The following is a 25,822-nucleotide window of genomic DNA, read 5'->3' on the forward strand; positions in this document are numbered from 1 at the left end:
TTGCTTGTCGTGAGCCCAGTAACGTCTTTCATCTAGTTTCTGTAGTGTAGTGGTTATCACGTTCGCCTCACACGCGAAAGGTCCCCAGTTCGAAACTGGGCAGAAACAATGCATTTTGACTTTCAATCCTTGATCTTTATTCCTTGCCATGACCACAGTAACCTTTTTCGTTCCGTTTCTGTAGTGTAGTGGTTATCACATTCGCCTAACACGCGAAAGGTCCCCAGTTCAAAACTGGGCAGAAACATGCCATAATGCTTTGCTGACAAAGCTATTGACTTTCAGTTCTTGATCTCGATTGCTTGTCGTGAGCCCAGTAACGTCTGTTATCTAGTTTCTGTAGTGTAGTGGTTATCACGTTCGCTTTACACGCGAAAGGTCTCCGTTTCGATCCCGGGCAGAAGCATGCGGTTTCTCTTTATTTTGATCACAAGTGTATATTGTTGATGTAATCAGCATCATTTTTACCCCTTTGATGATTTCTACATGCGTCTGCTTTTGTCAAGAGTGTGTGTTTTTGACATTGTATACGTTTTTCTAGTTCAAGTAACACCTGATAGGATCAAGGTGCGAAAGCAGGCATCTACTTGCTTTTTCTCTTTCTTTTTGGCTTTTGGACAAAGGCATGAGATTTTTTTTTGCAAAATGGTTTTGTTTCCATGTTTTTTCTTTTTTTCAGTAGTCTGACAAATGAAAGGTTCCTTGGTTGAAAAGTGCACTTTGTCCTGTGTTCAGACATAGAGGAAGACCTGTTGAGTTTGGCTGGATCATTTTTTTTCAATTTCATTTCGGTGTGTTTGAACAGTTTGAGCTTAGCACGGAGTTTCTGTAGTGTAGTGGTTATCACGTTCGCCTAACACGCGAAAGGTCCCCAGTTCAAAACTGGGCAGAAACACGCCATTATGCTTTGCTGACAAAGCTATTGACTTTCAGTTCTTGATCTCGATTGCTTGTCGTGAGCCCAGTAACGTCTTTCATCTAGTTTCTGTAGTGTAGTGGTTATCACGTTCGCCTCACACGCGAAAGGTCCCCAGTTCGAAACTGGGCAGAAACAATGCATTTTGACTTTCAATCCTTGATCTTTATTCCTTGCCATGACCACAGTAACCTTTTTCGTTCCGTTTCTGTAGTGTAGTGGTTATCACATTCGCCTAACACGCGAAAGGTCCCCAGTTCAAAACTGGGCAGAAACATGCCATAATGCTTTGCTGACAAAGCTATTGACTTTCAGTTCTTGATCTCGATTGCTTGTCGTGAGCCCAGTAACGTCTGTTATCTAGTTTCTGTAGTGTAGTGGTTATCACGTTCACTTTACACGCGAAAGGTCTCCGGTTCGATCCCGGGCAGAAGCATGCGGTTTCTCTTTATTTTGATCACAAGTGTATATTGTTGATGTAATCAGCATCATTTTTACCCCTTTGATGATTTCTACATGCGTCTGCTTTTGTCAAGAGTGTGTGTTTTTGACATTGTATACGTTTTTCTAGTTCAAGTAACACCTGATAGGATCAAGGTGCGAAAGCAGGCATCTACTTGCTTTTTCTCTTTCTTTTTGGCTTTTGGACAAAGGCATGAGATTTTTTTTTGCAAAATGGTTTTGTTTCCATGTTTTTTCTTTTTTTCAGTAGTCTGACAAATGAAAGGTTCCTTGGTTGAAAAGTGCACTTTGTCCTGTGTTCAGACATAGAGGAAGACCTGTTGAGTTTGGCTGGATCATTTTTTTTCAATTTCATTTCGGTGTGTTTGAACAGTTTGAGCTTAGCACGGAGTTTCTGTAGTGTAGTGGTTATCACGTTCGCCTAACACGCGAAAGGTCCCCAGTTCAAAACTGGGCAGAAACACGCCATTATGCTTTGCTGACAAAGCTATTGACTTTCAGTTCTTGATCTCGATTGCTTGTCGTGAGCCCAGTAACGTCTTTCATCTAGTTTCTGTAGTGTAGTGGTTATCACGTTCGCCTCACACGCGAAAGGTCCCCAGTTCGAAACTGGGCAGAAACAATGCATTTTGACTTTCAATCCTTGATCTTTATTCCTTGCCATGACCACAGTAACCTTTTTCGTTCCGTTTCTGTAGTGTAGTGGTTATCACATTCGCCTAACACGCGAAAGGTCCCCAGTTCAAAACTGGGCAGAAACATGCCATAATGCTTTGCTGACAAAGCTATTGACTTTCAGTTCTTGATCTCGATTGCTTGTCGTGAGCCCAGTAACGTCTGTTATCTAGTTTCTGTAGTGTAGTGGTTATCACGTTCGCTTTACACGCGAAAGGTCTCCGGTTCGATCCCGGGCAGAAGCATGCGGTTTCTCTTTATTTTGATCACAAGTGTATATTGTTGATGTAATCAGCATCATTTTTACCCCTTTGATGATTTCTACATGCGTCTGCTTTTGTCAAGAGTGTGTGTTTTTGACATTGTATATGTTTTTCTAGTTCAAGTAACACCTGATAGGATCAAGGTGCGAAAGCAGGCATCTACTTGCTTTTTCTCTTTCTTTTTGGCTTTTGGACAAAGGCATGAGATTTTTTTTTGCAAAATGGTTTTGTTTCCATGTTTTTTCTTTTTTTCAGTAGTCTGACAAATGAAAGGTTCCTTGGTTGAAAAGTGCACTTTGTCCTGTGTTCAGACATAGAGGAAGACCTGTTGAGTTTGGCTGGATCATTTTTTTTCAATTTCATTTCGGTGTGTTTGAACAGTTTGAGCTTAGCACGGAGTTTCTGTAGTGTAGTGGTTATCACGTTCGCCTAACACGCGAAAGGTCCCCAGTTCAAAACTGGGCAGAAACACGCCATTATTCTTTGCTGACAAAGCTATTGACTTTCAGTTCTTGATCTCGATTGCTTGTCGTGAGCCCAGTAACGTCTTTCATCTAGTTTCTGTAGTGTAGTGGTTATCACGTTCGCCTCACACGCGAAAGGTCCCCAGTTCGAAACTGGGCAGAAACAATGCATTTTGACTTTCAATCCTTGATCTTTATTCCTTGCCATGACCACAGTAACCTTTTTCGTTCCGTTTCTGTAGTGTAGTGGTTATCACATTCGCCTAACACGCGAAAGGTCCCCAGTTCAAAACTGGGCAGAAACATGCCATAATGCTTTGCTGACAAAGCTATTGACTTTCAGTTCTTGATCTCGATTGCTTGTCGTGAGCCCAGTAATATCTGTTATCTAGTTTCTGTAGTGTAGTGGTTATCACGTTCGCTTTACACGCGAAAGGTCTCCGGTTCGATCCCGGGCAGAAGCATGCGGTTTCTCTTTATTTTGATCACAAGTGTATATTGTTGATGTAATCAGCATCATTTTTACCCCTTTGATGATTTCTACATGCGTCTGCTTTTGTCAAGAGTGTGTGTTTTTGACATTGTATACGTTTTTCTAGTTCAAGTAACACCTGATAGGATCAAGGTGCGAAAGCAGGCATCTACTTGCTTTATCTCTTTCTTTTTGGCTTTTGGACAAAGGCATGAGATTTTTTTTTGCAAAATGGTTTTGTTTCCATGTTTTTTCTTTTTTTCAGTAGTCTGACAAATGAAAGGTTCCTTGGTTGAAAAGTGCACTTTGTCCTGTGTTCAGACATAGAGGAAGACCTGTTGAGTTTGGCTGGATCATTTTTTTTCAATTTCATTTCGGTGTGTTTGAACAGTTTGAGCTTAGCACGGAGTTTCTGTAGTGTAGTGGTTATCACGTTCGCCTAACACGCGAAAGGTCCCCAGTTCAAAACTGGGCAGAAACACGCCATTATGCTTTGCTGACAAAGCTATTGACTTTCAGTTCTTGATCTCGATTGCTTGTCGTGAGCCCAGTAACGTCTTTCATCTAGTTTCTGTAGTGTAGTGGTTATCACGTTCGCCTCACACGCGAAAGGTCCCCAGTTCGAAACTGGGCAGAAACAATGCATTTTGACTTTCAATCCTTGATCTTTATTCCTTGCCATGACCACAGTAACCTTTTTCGTTCCGTTTCTGTAGTGTAGTGGTTATCACATTCGCCTAACACGCGAAAGGTCCCCAGTTCAAAACTGGGCAGAAACATGCCATAATGCTTTGCTGACAAAGCTATTGACTTTCAGTTCTTGATCTCGATTGCTTGTCGTGAGCCCAGTAACGTCTGTTATCTAGTTTCTGTAGTGTAGTGGTTATCACGTTCGCTTTACACGCGAAAGGTCTCCGGTTCGATCCCGGGCAGAAGCATGCGGTTTCTCTTTATTTTGATCACAAGTGTATATTGTTGATGTAATCAGCATCATTTTTACCCCTTTGATGATTTCTACATGCGTCTGCTTTTGTCAAGAGTGTGTGTTTTTGACATTGTATACGTTTTTCTAGTTCAAGTAACACCTGATAGGATCAAGGTGCGAAAGCAGGCATCTACTTGCTTTTTCTCTTTCTTTTTGGCTTTTGGACAAAGGCATGAGATTTTTTTTTGCAAAATGGTTTTGTTTCCATGTTTTTTCTTTTTTTCAGAAGTCTGACAAATGAAAGGTTCCTTGGTTGAAAAGTGCACTTTGTCCTGTGTTCAGACATAGAGGAAGACCTGTTGAGTTTGGCTGGATCATTTTTTTTCAATTTCATTTCGGTGTGTTTGAACAGTTTGAGCTTAGCACGCAGTTTCTGTAGTGTAGTGGTTATCACGTTCGCCTAACACGCGAAAGGTCCCCAGTTCAAAACTGGGCAGAAACACGCCATTATGCTTTGCTGACAAAGCTATTGACTTTCAGTTCTTGATCTCGATTGCTTGTCGTGAGCCCAGTAACGTCTTTCATCTAGTTTCTGTAGTGTAGTGGTTATCACGTTCGCCTCACACGCGAAAGGTCCCCAGTTCGAAACTGGGCAGAAACAATGCATTTTGACTTTCAATCCTTGATCTTTATTCCTTGCCATGACCACAGTAACCTTTTTCGTTCCGTTTCTGTAGTGTAGTGGTTATCACATTCGCCTAACACGCGAAAGGTCCCCAGTTCAAAACTGGGCAGAAACATGCCATAATGCTTTGCTGACAAAGCTATTGACTTTCAGTTCTTGATCTCGATTGCTTGTCGTGAGCCCAGTAACGTCTGTTATCTAGTTTCTGTAGTGTAGTGGTTATCACGTTCGCATTACACGCGAAAGGTCTCCGGTTCGATCCCGGGCAGAAGCATGCGGTTTCTCTTTATTTTGATCACAAGTGTATATTGTTGATGTAATCAGCATCATTTTTACCCCTTTGATGATTTCTACATGCGTCTGCTTTTGTCAAGAGTGTGTGTTTTTGACATTGTATACGTTTTTCTAGTTCAAGTAACACCTGATAGGATCAAGGTGCGAAAGCAGGCATCTACTTGCTTTTTCTCTTTCTTTTTGGCTTTTGGACAAAGGCATGAGATTTTTTTTTGCAAAATGGTTTTGTTTCCATGTTTTTTCTTTTTTTCAGTAGTCTGACAAATGAAAGGTTCCTTGGTTGAAAAGTGCACTTTGTCCTGTGTTCAGACATAGAGGAAGACCTGTTGAGTTTGGCTGGATCATTTTTTTTCAATTTCATTTCCGTGTGTTTGAACAGTTTGAGCTTAGCACGGAGTTTCTGTAGTGTAGTGCTTATCACGTTCGCCTAACACGCGGAAGGTCCCCAGTTCAAAACTGGGCAGAAACACGCCATTATGCTTTGCTGACAAAGCTATTGACTTTCAGTTCTTGATCTCGATTGCTTGTCGTGAGCCCAGTAACGTCTTTCATCTAGTTTCTGTAGTGTAGTGGTTATCACGTTCGCCTCACACGCGAAAGGTCCCCAGTTCGAAACTGGGCAGAAACAATGCATTTTGACTTTCAATCCTTGATCTTTATTCCTTGCCATGACCACAGTAACCTTTTTCGTTCCGTTTCTGTAGTGTAGTGGTTATCACATTCGCCTAACACGCGAAAGGTCCCCAGTTCAAAACTGGGCAGAAACATGCCATAATGCTTTGCTGACAAAGCTATTGACTTTCAGTTCTTGATCTCGATTGCTTGTCGTGAGCCCAGTAACGTCTGTTATCTAGTTTCTGTAGTGTAGTGGTTATCACGTTCGCTTTACACGCGAAAGGTCTCCGGTTCGATCCCGGGCAGAAGCATGCGGTTTCTCTTTATTTTGATCACAAGTGTATATTGTTGATGTAATCAGCATCATTTTTACCCCTTTGATGATTTCTACATGCGTCTGCTTTTGTCAAGAGTGTGTGTTTTTGACATTGTATACGTTTTTCTAGTTCAAGTAACACCTGATAGGATCAAGGTGCGAAAGCAGGCATCTACTTGCTTTTTCTCTTTCTTTTTGGCTTTTGGACAAAGGCATGAGATTTTTTTTGCAAAATGGTTTTGTTTCCATGTTTTTTCTTTTTTTCAGTAGTCTGACAAATGAAAGGTTCCTTGGTTGAAAAGTGCACTTTGTCCTGTGTTCAGACATAGAGGAAGACCTGTTGAGTTTGGCTGGATCATTTTTTTTCAATTTCATTTCGGTGTGTTTGAACAGTTTGAGCTTAGCACGGAGTTTCTGTAGTGTAGTGGTTATCACGTTCGCCTAACACGCGAAAGGTCCCCAGTTCAAAACTGGGCAGAAACACGCCATTATGCTTTGCTGACAAAGCTATTGACTTTCAGTTCTTGATCTCGATTGCTTGTCGTGAGCCCAGTAACGTCTTTCATCTAGTTTCTGTAGTGTAGTGGTTATCACGTTCGCCTCACACGCGAAAGGTCCCCAGTTCGAAACTGGGCAGAAACAATGCATTTTGACTTTCAATCCTTGATCTTTATTCCTTGCCATGACCACAGTAACCTTTTTCGTTCCGTTTCTGTAGTGTAGTGGTTATCACATTCGCCTAACACGCGAAAGGTCCCCAGTTCAAAACTGGGCAGAAACATGCCATAATGCTTTGCTGACAAAGCTATTGACTTTCAGTTCTTGATCTCGATTGCTTGTCGTGAGCCCAGTAACGTCTGTTATCTAGTTTCTGTAGTGTAGTGGTTATCACGTTCGCTTTACACGCGAAAGGTCTCCGGTTCGATCCCGGGCAGAAGCATGCGGTTTCTCTTTATTTTGATCACAAGTGTATATTGTTGATGTAATCAGCATCATTTTTACCCCTTTGATGATTTCTACATGCGTCTGCTTTTGTCAAGAGTGTGTGTTTTTGACATTGTATACGTTTTTCTAGTTCACGTAACACCTGATAGGATCAAGGTGCGAAAGCAGGCATCTACTTGCTTTTTCTCTTTCTTTTTGGCTTTTGGACAAAGGCATGAGATTTTTTTTTGCAAAATGGTTTTGTTTCCATGTTTTTTCTTTTTTTCAGTAGTCTGACAAATGAAAGGTTCCTTGGTTGAAAAGTGCACTTTGTCCTGTGTTCAGACATAGAGGAAGACCTGTTGAGTTTGGCTGGATCATTTTTTTTCAATTTCATTTCGGTGTGTTTGAACAGTTTGAGCTTAGCACGGAGTTTCTGTAGTGTAGTGGTTATCACGTTCGCCTAACACGCGAAAGGTCCCCAGTTCAAAACTGGGCAGAAACACGCCATTATGCTTTGCTGACAAAGCTATTGACTTTCAGTTCTTGATCTCGATTGCTTGTCGTGAGCCCAGTAACGTCTTTCATCTAGTTTCTGTAGTGTAGTGGTTATCACGTTCGCCTCACACGCGAAAGGTCCCCAGTTCGAAACTGGGCAGAAACAATGCATTTTGACTTTCAATCCTTGATCTTTATTCCTTGCCATGACCACAGTAACCTTTTTCGTTCCGTTTCTGTAGTGTAGTGGTTATCACATTCGCCTAACACGCGAAAGGTCCCCAGTTCAAAACTGGGCAGAAACATGCCATAATGCTTTGCTGACAAAGCTATTGACTTTCAGTTCTTGATCTCGATTGCTTGTCGTGAGCCCAGTAACGTCTGTTATCTAGTTTCTGTAGTGTAGTGGTTATCACGTTCGCTTTACACGCGAAAGGTCTCCGGTTCGATCCCGGGCAGAAGCATGCGGTTTCTCTTTATTTTGATCACAAGTGTATATTGTTGATGTAATCAGCATCATTTTTACCCCTTTGATGATTTCTACATGCGTCTGCTTTTGTCAAGAGTGTGTGTTTTTGACATTGTATACGTTTTTCTAGTTCAAGTAACACCTGATAGGATCAAGGTGCGAAAGCAGGCATCTACTTGCTTTTTCTCTTTCTTTTTGGCTTTTGGACAAAGGCATGAGATTTTTTTTTGCAAAATGGTTTTGTTTCCATGTTTTTTCTTTTTTTCAGTAGTCTGACAAATGAAAGGTTCCTTGGTTGAAAAGTGCACTTTGTCCTGTGTTCAGACATAGAGGAAGACCTGTTGAGTTTGGCTGGATCATTTTTTTTCAATTTCATTTCGGTGTGTTTGAACAGTTTGAGCTTAGCACGGAGTTTCTGTAGTGTAGTGGTTATCACGTTCGCCTAACACGCGAAAGGTCCCCAGTTCAAAACTGGGCAGAAACACGCCATTATGCTTTGCTGACAAAGCTATTGACTTTCAGTTCTTGATCTCGATTGCTTGTCGTGAGCCCAGTAACGTCTTTCATCTAGTTTCTGTAGTGTAGTGGTTATCACGTTCGCCTCACACGCGAAAGGTCCCCAGTTCGAAACTGGGCAGAAACAATGCATTTTGACTTTCAATCCTTGATCTTTATTCCTTGCCATGACCACAGTAACCTTTTTCGTTCCGTTTCTGTAGTGTAGTGGTTATCACATTCGCCTAACACGCGAAAGGTCCCCAGTTCAAAACTGGGCAGAAACATGCCATAATGCTTTGCTGACAAAGCTATTGACTTTCAGTTCTTGATCTCGATTGCTTGTCGTGAGCCCAGTAACGTCTGTTATCTAGTTTCTGTAGTGTAGTGGTTATCACGTTCGCTTTACACGCGAAAGGTCTCCGGTTCGATCCCGGGCAGAAGCATGCGGTTTCTCTTTATTTTGATCACAAGTGTATATTGTTGATGTAATCAGCATCATTTTTACCCCTTTGATGATTTCTACATGCGTCTGCTTTTGTCAAGAGTGTGTGTTTTTGACATTGTATACGTTTTTCTAGTTCAAGTAACACCTGATAGGATCAAGGTGCGAAAGCAGGCATCTACTTGCTTTTTCTCTTTCTTTTTGGCTTTTGGACAAAGGCATGAGATTTTTTTTTGCAAAATGGTTTTGTTTCCATGTTTTTTCTTTTTTTCAGTAGTCTGACAAATGAAAGGTTCCTTGGTTGAAAAGTGCACTTTGTCCTGTGTTCAGACATAGAGGAAGACCTGTTGAGTTTGGCTGGATCATTTTTTTTCAATTTCATTTCGGTGTGTTTGAACAGTTTGAGCTTAGCACGGAGTTTCTGTAGTGTAGTGGTTATCACGTTCGCCTAACACGCGAAAGGTCCCCAGTTCAAAACTGGGCAGAAACACGCCATTATGCTTTGCTGACAAAGCTATTGACTTTCAGTTCTTGATCTCGATTGCTTGTCGTGAGCCCAGTAACGTCTTTCATCTAGTTTCTGTAGTGTAGTGGTTATCACGTTCGCCTCACACGCGAAAGGTCCCCAGTTCGAAACTGGGCAGAAACAATGCATTTTGACTTTCAATCCTTGATCTTTATTCCTTGCCATGACCACAGTAATCTTTTTCGTTCCGTTTCTGTAGTGTAGTGGTTATCACATTCGCCTAACACGCGAAAGGTCCCCAGTTCAAAACTGGGCAGAAACATGCCATAATGCTTTGCTGACAAAGCTATTGACTTTCAGTTCTTGATCTCGATTGCTTGTCGTGAGCCCAGTAACGTCCGTTATCTAGTTTCTGTAGTGTAGTGGTTATCACGTTTGCTTTACACGCGAAAGGTCTCCGGTTCGATCCCGGGCAGAAGCATGTGGTTTCTCTTTATTTTGATCACAAGTGTATATTGTTGATGTAATCAGCATCATTTTTACCCCTTTGATGATTTCTACATGCGTCTGCTTTTGTCAAGAGTGTGTGTTTTTGACATTGTATACGTTTTTCTAGTTCAAGTAACACCTGATAGGATCAAGGTGCGAAAGCAGGCATCTACTTGCTTTTTCTCTTTCTTTTTGGCTTTTGGACAAAGGCATGAGAATTTTTTTTGCAAAATGGTTTTGTTTCCATGTTTTTTCTTTTTTTCAGTAGTCTGACAAATGAAAGGTTCCTTGGTTGAAAAGTGCACTTTGTCCTGTGTTCAGACATAGAGGAAGACCTGTTGAGTTTGGCTGGATCATTTTTTTTCAATTTCATTTCGGTGTGTTTGAACAGTTTGAGCTTAGCACGGAGTTTCTGTAGTGTAGTGGTTATCACGTTCGCCTAACACGCGAAAGGTCCCCAGTTCAAAACTGGGCAGAAACACGCCATTATGCTTTGCTGACAAAGCTATTGACTTTCAGTTCTTGATCTCGATTGCTTGTCGTGAGCCCAGTAACGTCTTTCATCTAGTTTCTGTAGTGTAGTGGTTATCACGTTCGCCTCACACGCGAAAGGTCCCCAGTTCGAAACTGGGCAGAAACAATGCATTTTGACTTTCAATCCTTGATCTTTATTCCTTGCCATGACCACAGTAACCTTTTTCGTTCCGTTTCTGTAGTGTAGTGGTTATCACATTCGCCTAACACGCGAAAGGTCCCCAGTTCAAAACTGGGCAGAAACATGCCATAATGCTTTGCTGACAAAGCTATTGACTTTCAGTTCTTGATCTCGATTGCTTGTCGTGAGCCCAGTAACGTCTGTTATCTAGTTTCTGTAGTGTAGTGGTTATCATGTTCGCTTTACACGCGAAAGGTCTCCGGTTCGATCCCGGGCAGAAGCATGCGGTTTCTCTTTATTTTGATCACAAGTGTATATTGTTGATGTAATCAGCATCATTTTTACCCCTTTGATGATTTCTACATGCGTCTGCTTTTGTCAAGAGTGTGTGTTTTTGACATTGTATACGTTTTTCTAGTTCAAGTAACACCTGATAGGATCAAGGTGCGAAAGCAGGCATCTACTTGCTTTTTCTCTTTCTTTTTGGCTTTTGGACAAAGGCATGAGATTTTTTTTTGCAAAATGGTTTTGTTTCCATGTTTTTTCTTTTTTTCAGTAGTCTGACAAATGAAAGGTTCCTTGGTTGAAAAGTGCACTTTGTCCTGTGTTCAGACATAGAGGAAGACCTGTTGAGTTTGGCTGGATCATTTTTTTTCAATTTCATTTCGGTGTGTTTGAACAGTTTGAGCTTAGCACGGAGTTTCTGTAGTGTAGTGGTTATCACGTTCGCCTAACACGCGAAAGGTCCCCAGTTCAAAACTGGGCAGAAACACGCCATTATGCTTTGCTGACAAAGCTATTGACTTTCAGTTCTTGATCTCGATTGCTTGTCGTGAGCCCAGTAACGTCTTTCATCTAGTTTCTGTAGTGTAGTGGTTATCACGTTCGCCTCACACGCGAAAGGTCCCCAGTTCGAAACTGGGCAGAAACAATGCATTTTGACTTTCAATCCTTGATCTTTATTCCTTGCCATGACCACAGTAACCTTTTTCGTTCCGTTTCTGTAGTGTAGTGGTTATCACATTCGCCTAACACGCGAAAGGTCCCCAGTTCAAAACTGGGCAGAAACATGCCATAATGCTTTGCTGACAAAGCTATTGACTTTCAGTTCTTGATCTCGATTGCTTGTCGTGAGCCCAGTAACGTCTGTTATCTAGTTTCTGTAGTGTAGTGGTTATCACGTTCGCTTTACACGCGAAAGGTCTCCGGTTCGATACCGGGCAGAAGCATGCGGTTTCTCTTTATTTTGATCACAAGTGTATATTGTTGATGTAATCAGCATCATTTTTACCCCTTTGATGATTTCTACATGCGTCTGCTTTTGTCAAGAGTGTGTGTTTTTGACATTGTATACGTTTTTCTAGTTCAAGTAACACCTGATAGGATCAAGGTGCGAAAGCAGGCATCTACTTGCTTTTTCTCTTTCTTTTTGGCTTTTGGACAAAGGCATGAGATTTTTTTTTGCAAAATGGTTTTGTTTCCATGTTTTTTCTTTTTTTCAGTAGTCTGACAAATGAAAGGTTCCTTGGTTGAAAAGTGCACTTTGTCCTGTGTTCAGACATAGAGGAAGACCTGTTGAGTTTGGCTGGATCATTTTTTTTCAATTTCATTTCGGTGTGTTTGAACAGTTTGAGCTTAGCACGGAGTTTCTGTAGTGTAGTGGTTATCACGTTCGCCTAACACGCGAAAGGTCCCCAGTTCAAAACTGGGCAGAAACACGCCATTATGCTTTGCTGACAAAGCTATTGACTTTCAGTTCTTGATCTCGATTGCTTGTCGTGAGCCCAGTAACATCTTTCATCTAGTTTCTGTAGTGTAGTGGTTATCACGTTCGCCTCACACGCGAAAGGTCCCCAGTTCGAAACTGGGCAGAAACAATGCATTTTGACTTTCAATCCTTGATCTTTATTCCTTGCCATGACCACAGTAACCTTTTTCGTTCCGTTTCTGTAGTGTAGTGGTTATCACATTCGCCTAACACGCGAAAGGTCCCCAGTTCAAAACTGGGCAGAAACATGCCATAATGCTTTGCTGACAAAGCTATTGACTTTCAGTTCTTGATCTCGATTGCTTGTCGTGAGCCCAGTAACGTCTGTTATCTAGTTTCTGTAGTGTAGTGGTTATCACGTTCGCTTTACACGCGAAAGGTCTCCGGTTCGATCCCGGGCAGAAGCATGCGGTTTCTCTTTATTTTGATCACAAGTGTATATTGTTGATGTAATCAGCATCATTTTTACCCCTTTGATGATTTCTACATGCGTCTGCTTTTGTCAAGAGTGTGTGTTTTTGACATTGTATACGTTTTTCTAGTTCAAGTAACACCTGATAGGATCAAGGTGCGAAAGCAGGCATCTACTTGCTTTTTCTCTTTCTTTTTGGCTTTTGGACAAAGGCATGAGATTTTTTTTTGCAAAATGGTTTTGTTTCCATGTTTTTTCTTTTTTTCAGTAGTCTGACAAATGAAAGGTTCCTTGGTTGAAAAGTGCACTTTGTCCTGTGTTCAGACATAGAGGAAGACCTGTTGAGTTTGGCTGGATCATTTTTTTTCAATTTCATTTCGGTGTGTTTGAACAGTTTGAGCTTAGCACGGAGTTTCTGTAGTGTAGTGGTTATCACGTTCGCCTAACACGCGAAAGGTCCCCAGTTCAAAACTGGGCAGAAACACGCCATTATGCTTTGCTGACAAAGCTATTGACTTTCAGTTCTTGATCTCGATTGCTTGTCGTGAGCCCAGTAACGTCTTTCATCTAGTTTCTGTAGTGTAGTGGTTATCACGTTCGCCTCACACGCGAAAGGTCCCCAGTTCGAAACTGGGCAGAAACAGTGCATTTTGACTTTCAATCCTTGATCTTTATTCCTTGCCATGACCACAGTAACCTTTTTCGTTCCGTTTCTGTAGTGTAGTGGTTATCACATTCGCCTAACACGCGAAAGGTCCCCAGTTCAAAACTGGGCAGAAACATGCCATAATGCTTTGCTGACAAAGCTATTGACTTTCAGTTCTTGATCTCGATTGCTTGTCGTGAGCCCAGTAACGTCTGTTATCTAGTTTCTGTAGTGTAGTGGTTATCACGTTCGCTTTACACGCGAAAGGTCTCCGGTTCGATCCCGGGCAGAAGCATGCGGTTTCTCTTTATTTTGATCACAAGTGTATATTGTTGATGTAATCAGCATCATTTTTACCCCTTTGATGATTTCTACATGCGTCTGCTTTTGTCAAGAGTGTGTGTTTTTGACATTGTATACGTTTTTCTAGTTCAAGTAACACCTGATAGGATCAAGGTGCGAAAGCAGGCATCTACTTGCTTTTTCTCTTTCTTTTTGGCTTTTGGACAAAGGCATGAGATTTTTTTTTGCAAAATGGTTTTGTTTCCATGTTTTTTCTTTTTTTCAGTAGTCTGACAAATGAAAGGTTCCTTGGTTGAAAAGTGCACTTTGTCCTGTGTTCAGACGTAGAGGAAGACCTGTTGAGTTTGGCTGGATCATTTTTTTTCAATTTCATTTCGGTGTGTTTGAACAGTTTGAGCTTAGCACGGAGTTTCTGTAGTGTAGTGGTTATCACGTTCGCCTAACCCGCGAAAGATCCCCAGTTCAAAACTGGGCAGAAACACGCCATTATACTTTGCTGACAAAGCTATTGACTTTCAGTTCTTGATCTCGATTGCTTGTCGTGAGCCCAGTAACGTCTTTCATCTAGTTTCTGTAGTGTAGTGGTTATCACGTTCGCCTCACACGCGAAAGGTCCCCAGTTCGAAACTGGGCAGAAACAATGCATTTTGACTTTCAATCCTTGATCTTTATTCCTTGCCATGACCACAGTAACCTTTTTCGTTCCGTTTCTGTAGTGTAGTGGTTATCACATTCGCCTAACACGCGAAAGGTCCCCAGTTCAAAACTGGGCAGAAACATGCCATAATGCTTTGCTGACAAAGCTATTGACTTTCAGTTCTTGATCTCGATTGCTTGTCGTGAGCCCAGTAACGTCTGTTATCTAGTTTCTGTAGTGTAGTGGTTATCATGTTCGCTTTACACGCGAAAGGTCTCCGGTTCGATCCCGGGCAGAAGCATGCGGTTTCTCTTTATTTTGATCACAAGTGTATATTGTTGATGTAATCAGCATCATTTTTACCCCTTTGATGATTTCTACATGCGTCTGCTTTTGTCAAGAGTGTGTGTTTTTGACATTGTATACGTTTTTCTAGTTCAAGTAACACCTGATAGGATCAAGGTGCGAAAGCAGGCATCTACTTGCTTTTTCTCTTTCTTTTTGGCTTTTGGACAAAGGCATGAGATTTTTTTTTGCAAAATGGTTTTGTTTCCATGTTTTTTCTTTTTTTCAGTAGTCTGACAAATGAAAGGTTCCTTGGTTGAAAAGTGCACTTTGTCCTGTGTTCAGACATAGAGGAAGACCTGTTGAGTTTGGCTGGATCATTTTTTTTCAATTTCATTTCGGTGTGTTTGAACAGTTTGAGCTTAGCACGGAGTTTCTGTAGTGTAGTGGTTATCACGTTCGCCTAACACGCGAAAGGTCCCCAGTTCAAAACTGGGCAGAAACACGCCATTATGCTTTGCTGACAAAGCTATTGACTTTCAGTTCTTGATCTCGATTGCTTGTCGTGAGCCCAGTAACGTCTTTCATCTAGTTTCTGTAGTGTAGTGGTTATCACGTTCGCCTCACACGCGAAAGGTCCCCAGTTCGAAACTGGGCAGAAACAATGCATTTTGACTTTCAATCCTTGATCTTTATTCCTTGCCATGACCACAGTAACCTTTTTCGTTCCGTTTCTGTAGTGTAGTGGTTATCACATTCGCCTAACACGCGAAAGGTCCCCAGTTCAAAACTGGGCAGAAACATGCCATAATGCTTTGCTGACAAAGCTATTGACTTTCAGTTCTTGATCTCGATTGCTTGTCGTGAGCCCAGTAACGTCTGTTATCTAGTTTCTGTAGTGTAGTGGTTATCACGTTCGCTTTACACGCGAAAGGTCTCCGGTTCGATACCGGGCAGAAGCATGCGGTTTCTCTTTATTTTGATCACAAGTGTATATTGTTGATGTAATCAGCATCATTTTTACCCCTTTGATGATTTCTACATGCGTCTGCTTTTGTCAAGAGTGTGTGTTTTTGACATTGTATACGTTTTTCTAGTTCAAGTAACACCTGATAGGATCAAGGTGCGAAAGCAGGCATCTACTTGCTTTTTCTCTTTCTTTTTGGCTTTTGGACAAAGGCATGAGATTTTTTTTTGCAAAATGGTTTTGTTTCCATGTTTTTTCTTTTTTTCAGTAGTCTGACAAATGAAAGGTTCCTTGGTTGAAAAGTGCACTTTGTCCTGTGTTCAGACATAGAGGAAGACCTGTTGAGTTTGGCTGGATCATTTTTTTTCAATTTCATTTCGGTGTGTTTGAACAGTTTGAGCTTAGCACGGAGTTTCTGTAGTGTAGTGGTTATCACGTTCGCCTAACACGCGAAAGGTCCCCAGTTCAAAACTGGGCAGAAACACGCCATTATGCTTTGCTGACAAAGCTATTGACTTTCAGTTCTTGATCTCGATTGCTTGTCGTGAGCCCAGTAACATCTTTCATCTAGTTTCTGTAGTGTAGTGGTTATCACGTTCGCCTCACACGCGAAAGGTCCCCAGTTCGAAACTGGGCAGAAACAATGCATTTTGACTTTCAATCCTTGATCTTTATTCCTTGCCATGACCACAGTAACCTTTTTCGTTCCGTTTCTGTAGTGTAGTGGTTATCACATTCGCCTAACACGCGAAAGGTCCCCAGTTCAAAACTGGGCAGAAACATGCCATAATGCTTTGCTGACAAAGCTATTGACTTTCAGTTCTTGATCTCGATTGCTTGTCGTGAGCCCAGTAACGTCTGTTATCTAGTTTCTGTAGTGTAGTGGTTATCACGTTCGCTTTACACGCGAAAGGTCTCCGGTTCGATCCCGGGCAGAAGCATGCGGTTTCTCTTTATTTTGATCACAAGTGTATATTGTTGATGTAATCAGCATCATTTTTACCCCTTTGATGATTTCTACATGCGTCTGCTTTTGTCAAGAGTGTGTGTTTTTGACATTGTATACGTTTTTCTAGTTCAAGTAACACCTGATAGGATCAAGGTGCGAAAGCAGGCATCTACTTGCTTTTTCTCTTTCTTTTTGGCTTTTGGACAAAGGCATGAGATTTTTTTTTGCAAAATGGTTTTGTTTCCATGTTTTTTCTTTTTTTCAGTAGTCTGACAAATGAAAGGTTCCTTGGTTGAAAAGTGCACTTTGTCCTGTGTTCAGACATAGAGGAAGACCTGTTGAGTTTGGCTGGATCATTTTTTTTCAATTTCATTTCGGTGTGTTTGAACAGTTTGAGCTTAGCACGGAGTTTCTGTAGTGTAGTGGTTATCACGTTCGCCTAACACGCGAAAGGTCCCCAGTTCAAAACTGGGCAGAAACACGCCATTATGCTTTGCTGACAAAGCTATTGACTTTCAGTTCTTGATCTCGATTGCTTGTCGTGAGCCCAGTAACGTCTTTCATCTAGTTTCTGTAGTGTAGTGGTTATCACGTTCGCCTCACACGCGAAAGGTCCCCAGTTCGAAACTGGGCAGAAACAGTGCATTTTGACTTTCAATCCTTGATCTTTATTCCTTGCCATGACCACAGTAACCTTTTTCGTTCCGTTTCTGTAGTGTAGTGGTTATCACATTCGCCTAACACGCGAAAGGTCCCCAGTTCAAAACTGGGCAGAAACATGCCATAATGCTTTGCTGACAAAGCTATTGACTTTCAGTTCTTGATCTCGATTGCTTGTCGTGAGCCCAGTAACGTCTGTTATCTAGTTTCTGTAGTGTAGTGGTTATCACGTTCGCTTTACACGCGAAAGGTCTCCGGTTCGATCCCGGGCAGAAGCATGCGGTTTCTCTTTATTTTGATCACAAGTGTATATTGTTGATGTAATCAGCATCATTTTTACCCCTTTGATGATTTCTACATGCGTCTGCTTTTGTCAAGAGTGTGTGTTTTTGACATTGTATACGTTTTTCTAGTTCAAGTAACACCTGATAGGATCAAGGTGCGAAAGCAGGCATCTACTTGCTTTTTCTCTTTCTTTTTGGCTTTTGGACAAAGGCATGAGATTTTTTTTTGCAAAATGGTTTTGTTTCCATGTTTTTTCTTTTTTTCAGTAGTCTGACAAATGAAAGGTTCCTTGGTTGAAAAGTGCACTTTGTCCTGTGTTCAGACATAGAGGAAGACCTGTTGAGTTTGGCTGGATCATTTTTTTTCAATTTCATTTCGGTGTGTTTGAACAGTTTGAGCTTAGCACGGAGTTTCTGTAGTGTAGTGGTTATCACGTTCGCCTAACACGCGAAAGGTCCCCAGTTCAAAACTGGGCAGAAACACGCCATTATGCTTTGCTGACAAAGCTATTGACTTTCAGTTCTTGATCTCGATTGCTTGTCGTGAGCCCAGTAACGTCTTTCATCTAGTTTCTGTAGTGTAGTGGTTATCACGTTCGCCTCACACGCGAAAGGTCCCCAGTTCGAAACTGGGCAGAAACAATGCATTTTGACTTTCAATCCTTGATCTTTATTCCTTGCCATGACCACAGTAACCTTTTTCGTTCCGTTTCTGTAGTGTAGTGGTTATCACATTCGCCTAACACGCGAAAGGTCCCCAGTTCAAAACTGGGCAGAAACATGCCATAATGCTTTGCTGACAAAGCTATTGACTTTCAGTTCTTGATCTCGATTGCTTGTCGTGAGCCCAGTAACGTCTGTTATCTAGTTTCTGTAGTGTAGTGGTTATCACGTTCGCTTTACACGCGAAAGGTCTCCGGTTCGATCCCGGGCAGAAGCATGCGGTTTCTCTTTATTTTGATCACAAGTGTATATTGTTGATGTAATCAGCATCATTTTTACCCCTTTGATGATTTCTACATGCGTCTGCTTTTGTCAAGAGTGTGTGTTTTTGACATTGTATACGTTTTTCTAGTTCAAGTAACACCTGATAGGATCAAGGTGCGAAAGCAGGCATCTACTTGCTTTTTCTCTTTCTTTTTGGCTTTTGGACAAAGGCATGAGATTTTTTTTTGCAAAATGGTTTTGTTTCCATGTTTTTTCTTTTTTTCAGTAGTCTGACAAATGAAAGGTTCCTTGGTTGAAAAGTGCACTTTGTCCTGTGTTCAGACATAGAGGAAGACCTGTTGAGTTTGGCTGGATCATTTTTTTTCAATTTCATTTCGGTGTGTTTGAACAGTTTGAGCTTAGCACGGAGTTTCTGTAGTGTAGTGGTTATCACGTTCGCCTAACACGCGAAAGGTCCCCAGTTCAAAACTGGGCAGAAACACGCCATTATGCTTTGCTGACAAAGCTATTGACTTTCAGTTCTTGATCTCGATTGCTTGTCGTGAGCCCAGTAACGTCTTTCATCTAGTTTCTGTAGTGTAGTGGTTATCACGTTCGCCTCACACGCGAAAGGTCCCCAGTTCGAAACTGGGCAGAAACAATGCATTTTGACTTTCAATCCTTGATCTTTATTCCTTGCCATGACCACAGTAACCTTTTTCGTTCCGTTTCTGTAGTGTAGTGGTTATCACATTCGCCTAACACGCGAAAGGTCCCCAGTTCAAAACTGGGCAGAAACATGCCATAATGCTTTGCTGACAAAGCTATTGACTTTCAGTTCTTGATCTCGATTGCTTGTCGTGAGCCTAGTAACGTCTGTTATCTAGTTTCTGTAGTGTAGTGGTTATCACGTTCGCTTTACACGCGAAAGGTCTCCGGTTCGATCCCGGGCAGAAGCATGCGGTTTCTCTTTATTTTGATCACAAGTGTATATTGTTGATGTAATCAGCATCATTTTTACCCCTTTGATGATTTCTACATGCGTCTGCTTTTGTCAAGAGTGTGTGTTTTTGACATTGTATACGTTTTTCTAGTTCAAGTAACACCTGATAGGATCAAGGTGCGAAAGCAGGCATCTACTTGCTTTTTCTCTTTCTTTTTGGCTTTTGGACAAAGGCATGAGATTTTTTTTTGCAAAATGGTTTTGTTTCCATGTTTTTTCTTTTTTTCAGTAGTCTGACAAATGAAAGGTTCCTTGGTTGAAAAGTGCACTTTGTCCTGTGTTCAGACATAGAGGAAGACCTGTTGAGTTTGGCTGGATCATTTTTTTTCAATTTCATTTCGGTGTGTTTGAACAGTTTGAGCTTAGCACGGAGTTTCTGTAGTGTAGTGGTTATCACGTTCGCCTAACACGCGAAAGGTCCCCAGTTCAAAACTGGGCAGAAACACGCCATTATGCTTTGCTGACAAAGCTATTGACTTTCAGTTCTTGATCTCGATTGCTTGTCGTGAGCCCAGTAACGTCTTTCATCTAGTTTCTGTAGTGTAGTGGTTATCAAGTTCGCCTCACACGCGAAAGGTCCCCAGTTCGAAACTGGGCAGAAACAATGCATTTTGACTTTCAATCCTTGATCTTTATTCCTTGCCATGACCACAGTAACCTTTTTCGTTCCGTTTCTGTAGTGTAGTGGTTATCACATTCGCCTAACACGCGAAAGGTCCCCAGTTCAAAACTGGGCAGAAACATGCCATAATGCTTTGCTGACAAAGCTATTGACTTTCAGTTCTTGATCTCGATTGCTTGTCGTGAGCCCAGTAACGTCTGTTATCTAGTTTCTGTAGTGTAGTGGTTATCACGTTCGCTTTACACGCGAAAGGTCTCCGGTTCGATCCCGGGCAGAAGCATGCGGTTTCTCTTTATTTTGATCACAAGTGTATATTGTTGATGTAATCAGCATCATTTTTACCCCTTTGATGATTTCTACATGCGTCTGCTTTTGTCAAGAGTGTGTGTTTTTGACATTGTATACGTTTTTCTAGTTCAAGTAACACCTGATAGGATCAAGGTGCGAAAGCAGGCATCTACTTGCTTTTTCTCTTTCTTTTTGGCTTTTGGACAAAGGCATGAGATTTTTTTTTGCAAAATGGTTTTGTTTCCATGTTTTTTCTTTTTTTCAGTAGTCTGACAAATGATAGGTTCCTTGGTTGAAAAGTGCACTTTGTCCTGTGTTCAGACATAGAGGAAGACCTGTTGAGTTTGGCTGGATCATTGTTTTTCAATTTCATTTCGGTGTGTTTGAACAGTTTGAGCTTAGCACGGAGTTTCTGTAGTGTAGTGGTTATCACGTTCGCCTAACACGCGAAAGGTCCCCAGTTCAAAACTGGGCAGAAACACGCCATTATGCTTTGCTGACAAAGCTATTGACTTTCAGTTCTTGATCTCGATTGCTTGTCGTGAGCCCAGTAACGTCTTTCATCTAGTTTCTGTAGTGTAATGGTTATCACGTTCGCCTCACACGCGAAAGGTCCCCAGTTCGAAACTGGGCAGAAACAATGCATTTTGACTTTCAATCCTTGATCTTTATTCCTTGCCATGACCACAGTAACCTTTTTTGTTCCGTTTCTGTAGTGTAGTGGTTATCACATTCGCCTAACACGCGAAAGGTCCCCAGTTCAAAACTGGGCAGAAACATGCCATAATGCTTTGCTGACAAAGCTATTGACTTTCAGTTCTTGATCTCGATTGCTTGTCGTGAGCCCAGTAACGTCTGTTATCTAGTTTCTGTAGTGTAGTGGTTATCACGTTCGCTTTACACGCGAAAGGTCTCCGGTTCGATCCCGGGCAGAAGCATGCGGTTTCTCTTTATTTTGATCACAAGTGTATATTGTTGATGTAATCAGCATCATTTTTACCCCTTTGATGATTTCTACATGCGTCTGCTTTTGTCAAGAGTGTGTGTTTTTGACATTGTATACGTTTTTCTAGTTCAAGTAACACCTGATAGGATCAAGGTGCGAAAGCAGGCATCTACTTGCTTTTTCTCTTTCTTTTTGGCTTTTGGACAAAGGCATGAGATTTTTTTTTGCAAAATGGTTTTGTTTCCATGTTTTTTCTTTTTTTCAGAAGTCTGACAAATGAAAGGTTCCTTGGTTGAAAAGTGCACTTTGTCCTGTGTTCAGACATAGAGGAAGACCTGTTGAGTTTGGCTGGATCATTTTTTTTCAATTTCATTTCGGTGTGTTTGAACAGTTTGAGCTTAGCACGGAGTTTCTGTAGTGTAGTGGTTATCACGTTCGCCTAACACGCGAAAGGTCCCCAGTTCAAAACTGGGCAGAAACACGCCATTATGCTTTGCTGACAAAGCTATTGACTTTCAGTTCTTGATCTCGATTGCTTGTCGTGAGCCCAGTAAAGTCTTTCATCTAGTTTCTGTAGTGTAGTGGTTATCACGTTCGCCTCACACGCGAAAGGTCCCCAGTTCGAAACTGGGCAGAAACAATGCATTTTGACTTTCAATCCTTGATCTTTATTCCTTGCCATGACCACAGTAACCTTTTTCGTTCCGTTTCTGTAGTGTAGTGGTTATCACATTCGCCTAACACGCGAAAGGTCCCCAGTTCAAAACTGGGCAGAAACATGCCATAATGCTTTGCTGACAAAGCTATTGACTTTCAGTTCTTGATCTCGATTGCTTGTCGTGAGCCCAGTAACGTCTGTTATCTAGTTTCTGTAGTGTAGTGGTTATCACGTTCGCTTTACACGCGAAAGGTCTCCGGTTCGATCCCGGGCAGAAGCATGCGGTTTCTCTTTATTTTGATCACAAGTGTATATTGTTGATGTAATCAGCATCATTTTTACCCCTTTGATGATTTCTACATGCGTCTGCTTTTGTCAAGAGTGTGTGTTTTTGACATTGTATACGTTTTTCTAGTTCAAGTAACACCTGATAGGATCAAGGTGCGAAAGCAGGCATCTACTTGCTTTTTCTCTTTCTTTTTGGCTTTTGGACAAAGGCATGAGATTTTTTTTTGCAAAATGGTTTTGTTTCCATGTTTTTTCTTTTTTTCAGAAGTCTGACAAATGAAAGGTTCCTTGGTTGAAAAGTGCACTTTGTCCTGTGTTCAGACATAGAGGAAGACCTGTTGAGTTTGGCTGGATCATTTTTTTTCAATTTCATTTCGGTGTGTTTGAACAGTTTGAGCTTAGCACGGAGTTTCTGTAGTGTAGTGGTTATCACGTTCGCCTAACACGCGAAAGGTCCCCAGTTCAAAACTGGGCAGAAACACGCCATTATGCTTTGCTGACAAAGCTATTGACTTTCAGTTCTTGATCTCGATTGCTTGTCGTGAGCCCAGTAACGTCTTTCATCTAGTTTCTGTAGTGTAGTGGTTATCACGTTCGCCTCACACGCGAAAGGTCCCCAGTTCGAAACTGGGCAGAAACAATGCATTTTGACTTTCAATCCTTGATCTTTATTCCTTGCCATGACCACAGTAACCTTTTTCGTTCCGTTTCTGTAGTGTAGTGGTTATCACATTCGCCTAACACGCGAAAGGTCCCCAGTTCAAAACTGGGCAGAAACATGCCATAATGCTTTGCTGACAAAGCTATTGACTTTCAGTTCTTGATCTCGATTGCTTGTCGTGAGCCCAGTAACGTCTGTTATCTAGTTTCTGTAGTGTAGTGGTTATCACGTTCGCTTTACACGCGAAAGGTCTCCGGTTCGATCCCGGGCAGAAGCATGCGGTTTCTCTTTATTTTGATCACAAGTGTATATTGTTGATGTAATCAGCATCATTTTTACCCCTTTGATGATTTCTACATGCGTCTGCTTTTGTCAAGAGTGTGTGTTTTTGACATTGTATACGTTTTTCTAGTTCAAGTAACACCTGATAGGATCAAGGTGCGAAAGCAGGCATCTACTTGCTTTTTCTCTTTCTTTTTGGCTTTTGGACAAAGGCATGAGATTTTTTTTTGCAAAATGGTTTTGTTTCCATGTTTTTTCTTTTTTTCAGTAGTCTGACAAATGAAAGGTTCCTTGGTTGAAAAGTGCACTTTGTCCTGTGTTCAGACATAGAGGAAGACCTGTTGAGTTTGGCTGGATCATTTTTTTTCAATTTCATTTCGGTGTGTTTGAACAGTTTGAGCTTAGCACGGAGTTTCTGTAGTGTAGTGGTTATCACGTTCGCCTAACACGCGAAAGGTCCCCAGTTCAAAACTGGGCAGAAACACGCCATTATGCTTTGCTGACAAAGCTATTGACTTTCAGTTCTTGATCTCGATTGCTTGTCGTGAGCCCAGTAACATCTTTCATCTAGTTTCTGTAGTGTAGTGGTTATCACGTTCGCCTCACACGCGAAAGGTCCCCAGTTCGAAACTGGGCAGAAACAATGCATTTTGACTTTCAATCCTTGATCTTTATTCCTTGCCATGACCACAGTAACCTTTTTCGTTCCGTTTCTGTAGTGTAGTGGTTATCACATTCGCCTAACACGCGAAAGGTCCCCAGTTCAAAACTGGGCAGAAACATGCCATAATGCTTTGCTGACAAAGCTATTGACTTTCAGTTCTTGATCTCGATTGCTTGTCGTGAGCCCAGTAACGTCTGTTATCTAGTTTCTGTAGTGTAGTGGTTATCACGTTCGCTTTACACGCGAAAGGTCTCCGGTTCGATCCCGGGCAGAAGCATGCGGTTTCTCTTTATTTTGATCACAAGTGTATATTGTTGATGTAATCAGCATCATTTTTACCCCTTTGATGATTTCTACATGCGTCTGCTTTTGTCAAGAGTGTGTGTTTTTGACATTGTATACGTTTTTCTAGTTCAAGTAACACCTGATAGGATCAAGGTGCGAAAGCAGGCATCTACTTGCTTTTTCTCTTTCTTTTTGGCTTTTGGACAAAGGCATGAGATTTTTTTTTGCAAAATGGTTTTGTTTCCATGTTTTTTCTTTTTTTCAGTAGTCTGACAAATGAAAGGTTCCTTGGTTGAAAAGTGCACTTTGTCCTGTGTTCAGACATAGAGGAAGACCTGTTGAGTTTGGCTGGATCATTTTTTTTCAATTTCATTTCGGTGTGTTTGAACAGTTTGAGCTTAGCACGGAGTTTCTGTAGTGTAGTGGTTATCACGTTCGCCTAACACGCGAAAGGTCCCCAGTTCAAAACTGGGCAGAAACACGCCATTATGCTTTGCTGACAAAGCTATTGACTTTCAGTTCTTGATCTCGATTGCTTGTCGTGAGCCCAGTAACGTCTTTCATCTAGTTTCTGTAGTGTAGTGGTTATCACGTTCGCCTCACACGCGAAAGGTCCCCAGTTCGAAACTGGGCAGAAACAATGCATTTTGACTTTCAATCCTTGATCTTTATTCCTTGCCATGACCACAGTAACCTTTTTCGTTCCGTTTCTGTAGTGTAGTGGTTATCACATTCGCCTAACACGTGAAAGGTCCCCAGTTCAAAACTGGGCAGAAACATGCCATAATGCTTTGCTGACAAAGCTATTGACTTTCAGTTCTTGATCTCGATTGCTTGTCGTGAGCCCAGTAACGTCTGTTATCTAGTTTCTGTAGTGTAGTGGTTATCACGTTCGCTTTACACGCGAAAGGTCTCCGGTTCGATCCCGGGCAGAAGCATGCGGTTTCTCTTTATTTTGATCACAAGTGTATATTGTTGATGTAATCAGCATCATTTTTACCCCTTTGATGATTTCTACATGCGTCTGCTTTTGTCAAGAGTGTGTGTTTTTGACATTGTATACGTTTTTCTAGTTCAAGTAACACCTGATAGGATCAAGGTGCGAAAGCAGGCATCTACTTGCTTTTTCTCTTTCTTTTTGGCTTTTGGACAAAGGCATGAGATTTTTTTTTGCAAAATGGTTTTGTTTCCATGTTTTTTCTTTTTTTCAGTAGTCTGACAAATGAAAGGTTCCTTGGTTGAAAAGTGCACTTTGTCCTGTGTTCAGACATAGAGGAAGACCTGTTGAGTTTGGCTGGATCATTTTTTTTCAATTTCATTTCGGTGTGTTTGAACAGTTTGAGCTTAGCACGGAGTTTCTGTAGTGTAGTGGTTATCACGTTCGCCTAACACGCGAAAGGTCCCCAGTTCAAAACTGGGCAGAAACACGCCATTATGCTTTGCTGACAAAGCTATTGACTTTCAGTTCTTGATCTCGATTGCTTGTCGTGAGCCCAGTAACGTCTTTCATCTAGTTTCTGTAGTGTAGTGGTTATCACGTTCGCCTCACACGCGAAAGGTCCCCAGTTCGAAACTGGGCAGAAAAAATGCATTTTGACTTTCAATCCTTGATCTTTATTCCTTGCCATGACCACAGTAACCTTTTTCGTTCCGTTTCTGTAGTGTAGTGGTTATCACATTCGCCTAACACGCGAAAGGTCCCCAGTTCAAAACTGGGCAGAAACATGCCATAATGCTTTGCTGACAAAGCTATTGACTT

General features: G+C 41.5%; 69 non-coding genes across 69 annotated transcripts; all 69 read left to right on the forward strand.

Annotated features, from left to right (window-relative positions):
• The first annotated feature begins 35 nt into the window (after positions 1–35).
• On the forward strand, positions 36–108 carry TRNAV-CAC (transfer RNA valine (anticodon CAC)). Its single transcript has one exon. It is a non-coding gene; the product is annotated as a tRNA-Val (tRNA).
• Positions 109–822: 714 nt separating this feature from the next.
• On the forward strand, positions 823–895 carry TRNAV-AAC (transfer RNA valine (anticodon AAC)). Its single transcript has one exon. It is a non-coding gene; the product is annotated as a tRNA-Val (tRNA).
• An 86-nt stretch (positions 896–981) lies between these two features.
• Positions 982–1,054, forward strand: TRNAV-CAC (transfer RNA valine (anticodon CAC)). The gene has a single exon. It is a non-coding gene; the product is annotated as a tRNA-Val (tRNA).
• A 714-nt stretch (positions 1,055–1,768) lies between these two features.
• TRNAV-AAC (transfer RNA valine (anticodon AAC)) lies at positions 1,769–1,841 on the forward strand. Its single transcript has one exon. It is a non-coding gene; the product is annotated as a tRNA-Val (tRNA).
• An 86-nt stretch (positions 1,842–1,927) lies between these two features.
• Positions 1,928–2,000, forward strand: TRNAV-CAC (transfer RNA valine (anticodon CAC)). Its single transcript has one exon. It is a non-coding gene; the product is annotated as a tRNA-Val (tRNA).
• Positions 2,001–2,225: 225 nt separating this feature from the next.
• On the forward strand, positions 2,226–2,298 carry TRNAV-UAC (transfer RNA valine (anticodon UAC)). Its single transcript has one exon. It is a non-coding gene; the product is annotated as a tRNA-Val (tRNA).
• A 416-nt stretch (positions 2,299–2,714) lies between these two features.
• Positions 2,715–2,787, forward strand: TRNAV-AAC (transfer RNA valine (anticodon AAC)). Its single transcript has one exon. It is a non-coding gene; the product is annotated as a tRNA-Val (tRNA).
• An 86-nt stretch (positions 2,788–2,873) lies between these two features.
• TRNAV-CAC (transfer RNA valine (anticodon CAC)) lies at positions 2,874–2,946 on the forward strand. The gene has a single exon. It is a non-coding gene; the product is annotated as a tRNA-Val (tRNA).
• A 225-nt stretch (positions 2,947–3,171) lies between these two features.
• On the forward strand, positions 3,172–3,244 carry TRNAV-UAC (transfer RNA valine (anticodon UAC)). The gene has a single exon. It is a non-coding gene; the product is annotated as a tRNA-Val (tRNA).
• A 416-nt stretch (positions 3,245–3,660) lies between these two features.
• Positions 3,661–3,733, forward strand: TRNAV-AAC (transfer RNA valine (anticodon AAC)). The gene has a single exon. It is a non-coding gene; the product is annotated as a tRNA-Val (tRNA).
• Positions 3,734–3,819: 86 nt separating this feature from the next.
• TRNAV-CAC (transfer RNA valine (anticodon CAC)) lies at positions 3,820–3,892 on the forward strand. Its single transcript has one exon. It is a non-coding gene; the product is annotated as a tRNA-Val (tRNA).
• Positions 3,893–4,117: 225 nt separating this feature from the next.
• TRNAV-UAC (transfer RNA valine (anticodon UAC)) lies at positions 4,118–4,190 on the forward strand. Its single transcript has one exon. It is a non-coding gene; the product is annotated as a tRNA-Val (tRNA).
• A 416-nt stretch (positions 4,191–4,606) lies between these two features.
• TRNAV-AAC (transfer RNA valine (anticodon AAC)) lies at positions 4,607–4,679 on the forward strand. Its single transcript has one exon. It is a non-coding gene; the product is annotated as a tRNA-Val (tRNA).
• An 86-nt stretch (positions 4,680–4,765) lies between these two features.
• TRNAV-CAC (transfer RNA valine (anticodon CAC)) lies at positions 4,766–4,838 on the forward strand. Its single transcript has one exon. It is a non-coding gene; the product is annotated as a tRNA-Val (tRNA).
• An 873-nt stretch (positions 4,839–5,711) lies between these two features.
• On the forward strand, positions 5,712–5,784 carry TRNAV-CAC (transfer RNA valine (anticodon CAC)). The gene has a single exon. It is a non-coding gene; the product is annotated as a tRNA-Val (tRNA).
• Positions 5,785–6,009: 225 nt separating this feature from the next.
• On the forward strand, positions 6,010–6,082 carry TRNAV-UAC (transfer RNA valine (anticodon UAC)). The gene has a single exon. It is a non-coding gene; the product is annotated as a tRNA-Val (tRNA).
• A 415-nt stretch (positions 6,083–6,497) lies between these two features.
• Positions 6,498–6,570, forward strand: TRNAV-AAC (transfer RNA valine (anticodon AAC)). Its single transcript has one exon. It is a non-coding gene; the product is annotated as a tRNA-Val (tRNA).
• An 86-nt stretch (positions 6,571–6,656) lies between these two features.
• Positions 6,657–6,729, forward strand: TRNAV-CAC (transfer RNA valine (anticodon CAC)). The gene has a single exon. It is a non-coding gene; the product is annotated as a tRNA-Val (tRNA).
• Positions 6,730–6,954: 225 nt separating this feature from the next.
• TRNAV-UAC (transfer RNA valine (anticodon UAC)) lies at positions 6,955–7,027 on the forward strand. Its single transcript has one exon. It is a non-coding gene; the product is annotated as a tRNA-Val (tRNA).
• A 416-nt stretch (positions 7,028–7,443) lies between these two features.
• TRNAV-AAC (transfer RNA valine (anticodon AAC)) lies at positions 7,444–7,516 on the forward strand. The gene has a single exon. It is a non-coding gene; the product is annotated as a tRNA-Val (tRNA).
• An 86-nt stretch (positions 7,517–7,602) lies between these two features.
• TRNAV-CAC (transfer RNA valine (anticodon CAC)) lies at positions 7,603–7,675 on the forward strand. Its single transcript has one exon. It is a non-coding gene; the product is annotated as a tRNA-Val (tRNA).
• A 225-nt stretch (positions 7,676–7,900) lies between these two features.
• TRNAV-UAC (transfer RNA valine (anticodon UAC)) lies at positions 7,901–7,973 on the forward strand. The gene has a single exon. It is a non-coding gene; the product is annotated as a tRNA-Val (tRNA).
• Positions 7,974–8,389: 416 nt separating this feature from the next.
• Positions 8,390–8,462, forward strand: TRNAV-AAC (transfer RNA valine (anticodon AAC)). The gene has a single exon. It is a non-coding gene; the product is annotated as a tRNA-Val (tRNA).
• Positions 8,463–8,548: 86 nt separating this feature from the next.
• On the forward strand, positions 8,549–8,621 carry TRNAV-CAC (transfer RNA valine (anticodon CAC)). The gene has a single exon. It is a non-coding gene; the product is annotated as a tRNA-Val (tRNA).
• Positions 8,622–8,846: 225 nt separating this feature from the next.
• TRNAV-UAC (transfer RNA valine (anticodon UAC)) lies at positions 8,847–8,919 on the forward strand. Its single transcript has one exon. It is a non-coding gene; the product is annotated as a tRNA-Val (tRNA).
• A 416-nt stretch (positions 8,920–9,335) lies between these two features.
• On the forward strand, positions 9,336–9,408 carry TRNAV-AAC (transfer RNA valine (anticodon AAC)). Its single transcript has one exon. It is a non-coding gene; the product is annotated as a tRNA-Val (tRNA).
• Positions 9,409–9,494: 86 nt separating this feature from the next.
• TRNAV-CAC (transfer RNA valine (anticodon CAC)) lies at positions 9,495–9,567 on the forward strand. The gene has a single exon. It is a non-coding gene; the product is annotated as a tRNA-Val (tRNA).
• A 714-nt stretch (positions 9,568–10,281) lies between these two features.
• TRNAV-AAC (transfer RNA valine (anticodon AAC)) lies at positions 10,282–10,354 on the forward strand. Its single transcript has one exon. It is a non-coding gene; the product is annotated as a tRNA-Val (tRNA).
• An 86-nt stretch (positions 10,355–10,440) lies between these two features.
• TRNAV-CAC (transfer RNA valine (anticodon CAC)) lies at positions 10,441–10,513 on the forward strand. The gene has a single exon. It is a non-coding gene; the product is annotated as a tRNA-Val (tRNA).
• Positions 10,514–11,227: 714 nt separating this feature from the next.
• TRNAV-AAC (transfer RNA valine (anticodon AAC)) lies at positions 11,228–11,300 on the forward strand. The gene has a single exon. It is a non-coding gene; the product is annotated as a tRNA-Val (tRNA).
• An 86-nt stretch (positions 11,301–11,386) lies between these two features.
• Positions 11,387–11,459, forward strand: TRNAV-CAC (transfer RNA valine (anticodon CAC)). Its single transcript has one exon. It is a non-coding gene; the product is annotated as a tRNA-Val (tRNA).
• A 714-nt stretch (positions 11,460–12,173) lies between these two features.
• Positions 12,174–12,246, forward strand: TRNAV-AAC (transfer RNA valine (anticodon AAC)). Its single transcript has one exon. It is a non-coding gene; the product is annotated as a tRNA-Val (tRNA).
• Positions 12,247–12,332: 86 nt separating this feature from the next.
• Positions 12,333–12,405, forward strand: TRNAV-CAC (transfer RNA valine (anticodon CAC)). The gene has a single exon. It is a non-coding gene; the product is annotated as a tRNA-Val (tRNA).
• Positions 12,406–12,630: 225 nt separating this feature from the next.
• Positions 12,631–12,703, forward strand: TRNAV-UAC (transfer RNA valine (anticodon UAC)). Its single transcript has one exon. It is a non-coding gene; the product is annotated as a tRNA-Val (tRNA).
• A 416-nt stretch (positions 12,704–13,119) lies between these two features.
• On the forward strand, positions 13,120–13,192 carry TRNAV-AAC (transfer RNA valine (anticodon AAC)). Its single transcript has one exon. It is a non-coding gene; the product is annotated as a tRNA-Val (tRNA).
• An 86-nt stretch (positions 13,193–13,278) lies between these two features.
• On the forward strand, positions 13,279–13,351 carry TRNAV-CAC (transfer RNA valine (anticodon CAC)). Its single transcript has one exon. It is a non-coding gene; the product is annotated as a tRNA-Val (tRNA).
• Positions 13,352–13,576: 225 nt separating this feature from the next.
• Positions 13,577–13,649, forward strand: TRNAV-UAC (transfer RNA valine (anticodon UAC)). The gene has a single exon. It is a non-coding gene; the product is annotated as a tRNA-Val (tRNA).
• A 575-nt stretch (positions 13,650–14,224) lies between these two features.
• Positions 14,225–14,297, forward strand: TRNAV-CAC (transfer RNA valine (anticodon CAC)). Its single transcript has one exon. It is a non-coding gene; the product is annotated as a tRNA-Val (tRNA).
• A 714-nt stretch (positions 14,298–15,011) lies between these two features.
• TRNAV-AAC (transfer RNA valine (anticodon AAC)) lies at positions 15,012–15,084 on the forward strand. The gene has a single exon. It is a non-coding gene; the product is annotated as a tRNA-Val (tRNA).
• An 86-nt stretch (positions 15,085–15,170) lies between these two features.
• Positions 15,171–15,243, forward strand: TRNAV-CAC (transfer RNA valine (anticodon CAC)). The gene has a single exon. It is a non-coding gene; the product is annotated as a tRNA-Val (tRNA).
• Positions 15,244–15,957: 714 nt separating this feature from the next.
• TRNAV-AAC (transfer RNA valine (anticodon AAC)) lies at positions 15,958–16,030 on the forward strand. Its single transcript has one exon. It is a non-coding gene; the product is annotated as a tRNA-Val (tRNA).
• Positions 16,031–16,116: 86 nt separating this feature from the next.
• TRNAV-CAC (transfer RNA valine (anticodon CAC)) lies at positions 16,117–16,189 on the forward strand. Its single transcript has one exon. It is a non-coding gene; the product is annotated as a tRNA-Val (tRNA).
• Positions 16,190–16,414: 225 nt separating this feature from the next.
• Positions 16,415–16,487, forward strand: TRNAV-UAC (transfer RNA valine (anticodon UAC)). Its single transcript has one exon. It is a non-coding gene; the product is annotated as a tRNA-Val (tRNA).
• A 416-nt stretch (positions 16,488–16,903) lies between these two features.
• Positions 16,904–16,976, forward strand: TRNAV-AAC (transfer RNA valine (anticodon AAC)). The gene has a single exon. It is a non-coding gene; the product is annotated as a tRNA-Val (tRNA).
• Positions 16,977–17,062: 86 nt separating this feature from the next.
• Positions 17,063–17,135, forward strand: TRNAV-CAC (transfer RNA valine (anticodon CAC)). Its single transcript has one exon. It is a non-coding gene; the product is annotated as a tRNA-Val (tRNA).
• A 225-nt stretch (positions 17,136–17,360) lies between these two features.
• TRNAV-UAC (transfer RNA valine (anticodon UAC)) lies at positions 17,361–17,433 on the forward strand. The gene has a single exon. It is a non-coding gene; the product is annotated as a tRNA-Val (tRNA).
• Positions 17,434–17,849: 416 nt separating this feature from the next.
• On the forward strand, positions 17,850–17,922 carry TRNAV-AAC (transfer RNA valine (anticodon AAC)). The gene has a single exon. It is a non-coding gene; the product is annotated as a tRNA-Val (tRNA).
• Positions 17,923–18,008: 86 nt separating this feature from the next.
• Positions 18,009–18,081, forward strand: TRNAV-CAC (transfer RNA valine (anticodon CAC)). The gene has a single exon. It is a non-coding gene; the product is annotated as a tRNA-Val (tRNA).
• A 225-nt stretch (positions 18,082–18,306) lies between these two features.
• TRNAV-UAC (transfer RNA valine (anticodon UAC)) lies at positions 18,307–18,379 on the forward strand. Its single transcript has one exon. It is a non-coding gene; the product is annotated as a tRNA-Val (tRNA).
• Positions 18,380–18,795: 416 nt separating this feature from the next.
• TRNAV-AAC (transfer RNA valine (anticodon AAC)) lies at positions 18,796–18,868 on the forward strand. The gene has a single exon. It is a non-coding gene; the product is annotated as a tRNA-Val (tRNA).
• An 86-nt stretch (positions 18,869–18,954) lies between these two features.
• TRNAV-CAC (transfer RNA valine (anticodon CAC)) lies at positions 18,955–19,027 on the forward strand. Its single transcript has one exon. It is a non-coding gene; the product is annotated as a tRNA-Val (tRNA).
• Positions 19,028–19,252: 225 nt separating this feature from the next.
• TRNAV-UAC (transfer RNA valine (anticodon UAC)) lies at positions 19,253–19,325 on the forward strand. The gene has a single exon. It is a non-coding gene; the product is annotated as a tRNA-Val (tRNA).
• A 416-nt stretch (positions 19,326–19,741) lies between these two features.
• TRNAV-AAC (transfer RNA valine (anticodon AAC)) lies at positions 19,742–19,814 on the forward strand. Its single transcript has one exon. It is a non-coding gene; the product is annotated as a tRNA-Val (tRNA).
• A 384-nt stretch (positions 19,815–20,198) lies between these two features.
• On the forward strand, positions 20,199–20,271 carry TRNAV-UAC (transfer RNA valine (anticodon UAC)). Its single transcript has one exon. It is a non-coding gene; the product is annotated as a tRNA-Val (tRNA).
• A 416-nt stretch (positions 20,272–20,687) lies between these two features.
• On the forward strand, positions 20,688–20,760 carry TRNAV-AAC (transfer RNA valine (anticodon AAC)). The gene has a single exon. It is a non-coding gene; the product is annotated as a tRNA-Val (tRNA).
• A 384-nt stretch (positions 20,761–21,144) lies between these two features.
• Positions 21,145–21,217, forward strand: TRNAV-UAC (transfer RNA valine (anticodon UAC)). Its single transcript has one exon. It is a non-coding gene; the product is annotated as a tRNA-Val (tRNA).
• A 416-nt stretch (positions 21,218–21,633) lies between these two features.
• On the forward strand, positions 21,634–21,706 carry TRNAV-AAC (transfer RNA valine (anticodon AAC)). The gene has a single exon. It is a non-coding gene; the product is annotated as a tRNA-Val (tRNA).
• Positions 21,707–21,792: 86 nt separating this feature from the next.
• On the forward strand, positions 21,793–21,865 carry TRNAV-CAC (transfer RNA valine (anticodon CAC)). Its single transcript has one exon. It is a non-coding gene; the product is annotated as a tRNA-Val (tRNA).
• A 225-nt stretch (positions 21,866–22,090) lies between these two features.
• TRNAV-UAC (transfer RNA valine (anticodon UAC)) lies at positions 22,091–22,163 on the forward strand. The gene has a single exon. It is a non-coding gene; the product is annotated as a tRNA-Val (tRNA).
• A 416-nt stretch (positions 22,164–22,579) lies between these two features.
• Positions 22,580–22,652, forward strand: TRNAV-AAC (transfer RNA valine (anticodon AAC)). Its single transcript has one exon. It is a non-coding gene; the product is annotated as a tRNA-Val (tRNA).
• Positions 22,653–22,738: 86 nt separating this feature from the next.
• Positions 22,739–22,811, forward strand: TRNAV-CAC (transfer RNA valine (anticodon CAC)). Its single transcript has one exon. It is a non-coding gene; the product is annotated as a tRNA-Val (tRNA).
• Positions 22,812–23,036: 225 nt separating this feature from the next.
• TRNAV-UAC (transfer RNA valine (anticodon UAC)) lies at positions 23,037–23,109 on the forward strand. The gene has a single exon. It is a non-coding gene; the product is annotated as a tRNA-Val (tRNA).
• A 416-nt stretch (positions 23,110–23,525) lies between these two features.
• On the forward strand, positions 23,526–23,598 carry TRNAV-AAC (transfer RNA valine (anticodon AAC)). The gene has a single exon. It is a non-coding gene; the product is annotated as a tRNA-Val (tRNA).
• An 86-nt stretch (positions 23,599–23,684) lies between these two features.
• TRNAV-CAC (transfer RNA valine (anticodon CAC)) lies at positions 23,685–23,757 on the forward strand. Its single transcript has one exon. It is a non-coding gene; the product is annotated as a tRNA-Val (tRNA).
• Positions 23,758–23,982: 225 nt separating this feature from the next.
• On the forward strand, positions 23,983–24,055 carry TRNAV-UAC (transfer RNA valine (anticodon UAC)). Its single transcript has one exon. It is a non-coding gene; the product is annotated as a tRNA-Val (tRNA).
• A 416-nt stretch (positions 24,056–24,471) lies between these two features.
• TRNAV-AAC (transfer RNA valine (anticodon AAC)) lies at positions 24,472–24,544 on the forward strand. Its single transcript has one exon. It is a non-coding gene; the product is annotated as a tRNA-Val (tRNA).
• Positions 24,545–24,630: 86 nt separating this feature from the next.
• Positions 24,631–24,703, forward strand: TRNAV-CAC (transfer RNA valine (anticodon CAC)). Its single transcript has one exon. It is a non-coding gene; the product is annotated as a tRNA-Val (tRNA).
• A 225-nt stretch (positions 24,704–24,928) lies between these two features.
• Positions 24,929–25,001, forward strand: TRNAV-UAC (transfer RNA valine (anticodon UAC)). The gene has a single exon. It is a non-coding gene; the product is annotated as a tRNA-Val (tRNA).
• A 416-nt stretch (positions 25,002–25,417) lies between these two features.
• TRNAV-AAC (transfer RNA valine (anticodon AAC)) lies at positions 25,418–25,490 on the forward strand. Its single transcript has one exon. It is a non-coding gene; the product is annotated as a tRNA-Val (tRNA).
• Positions 25,491–25,822: the final 332 nt, after the last annotated feature.

Source organism: Ranitomeya imitator, unplaced genomic scaffold (genome assembly GCF_032444005.1).
Source record: "Ranitomeya imitator isolate aRanImi1 unplaced genomic scaffold, aRanImi1.pri SCAFFOLD_24, whole genome shotgun sequence".
In the NCBI taxonomy this organism is placed as follows: Eukaryota; Metazoa; Chordata; class Amphibia; order Anura; family Dendrobatidae; genus Ranitomeya; species Ranitomeya imitator.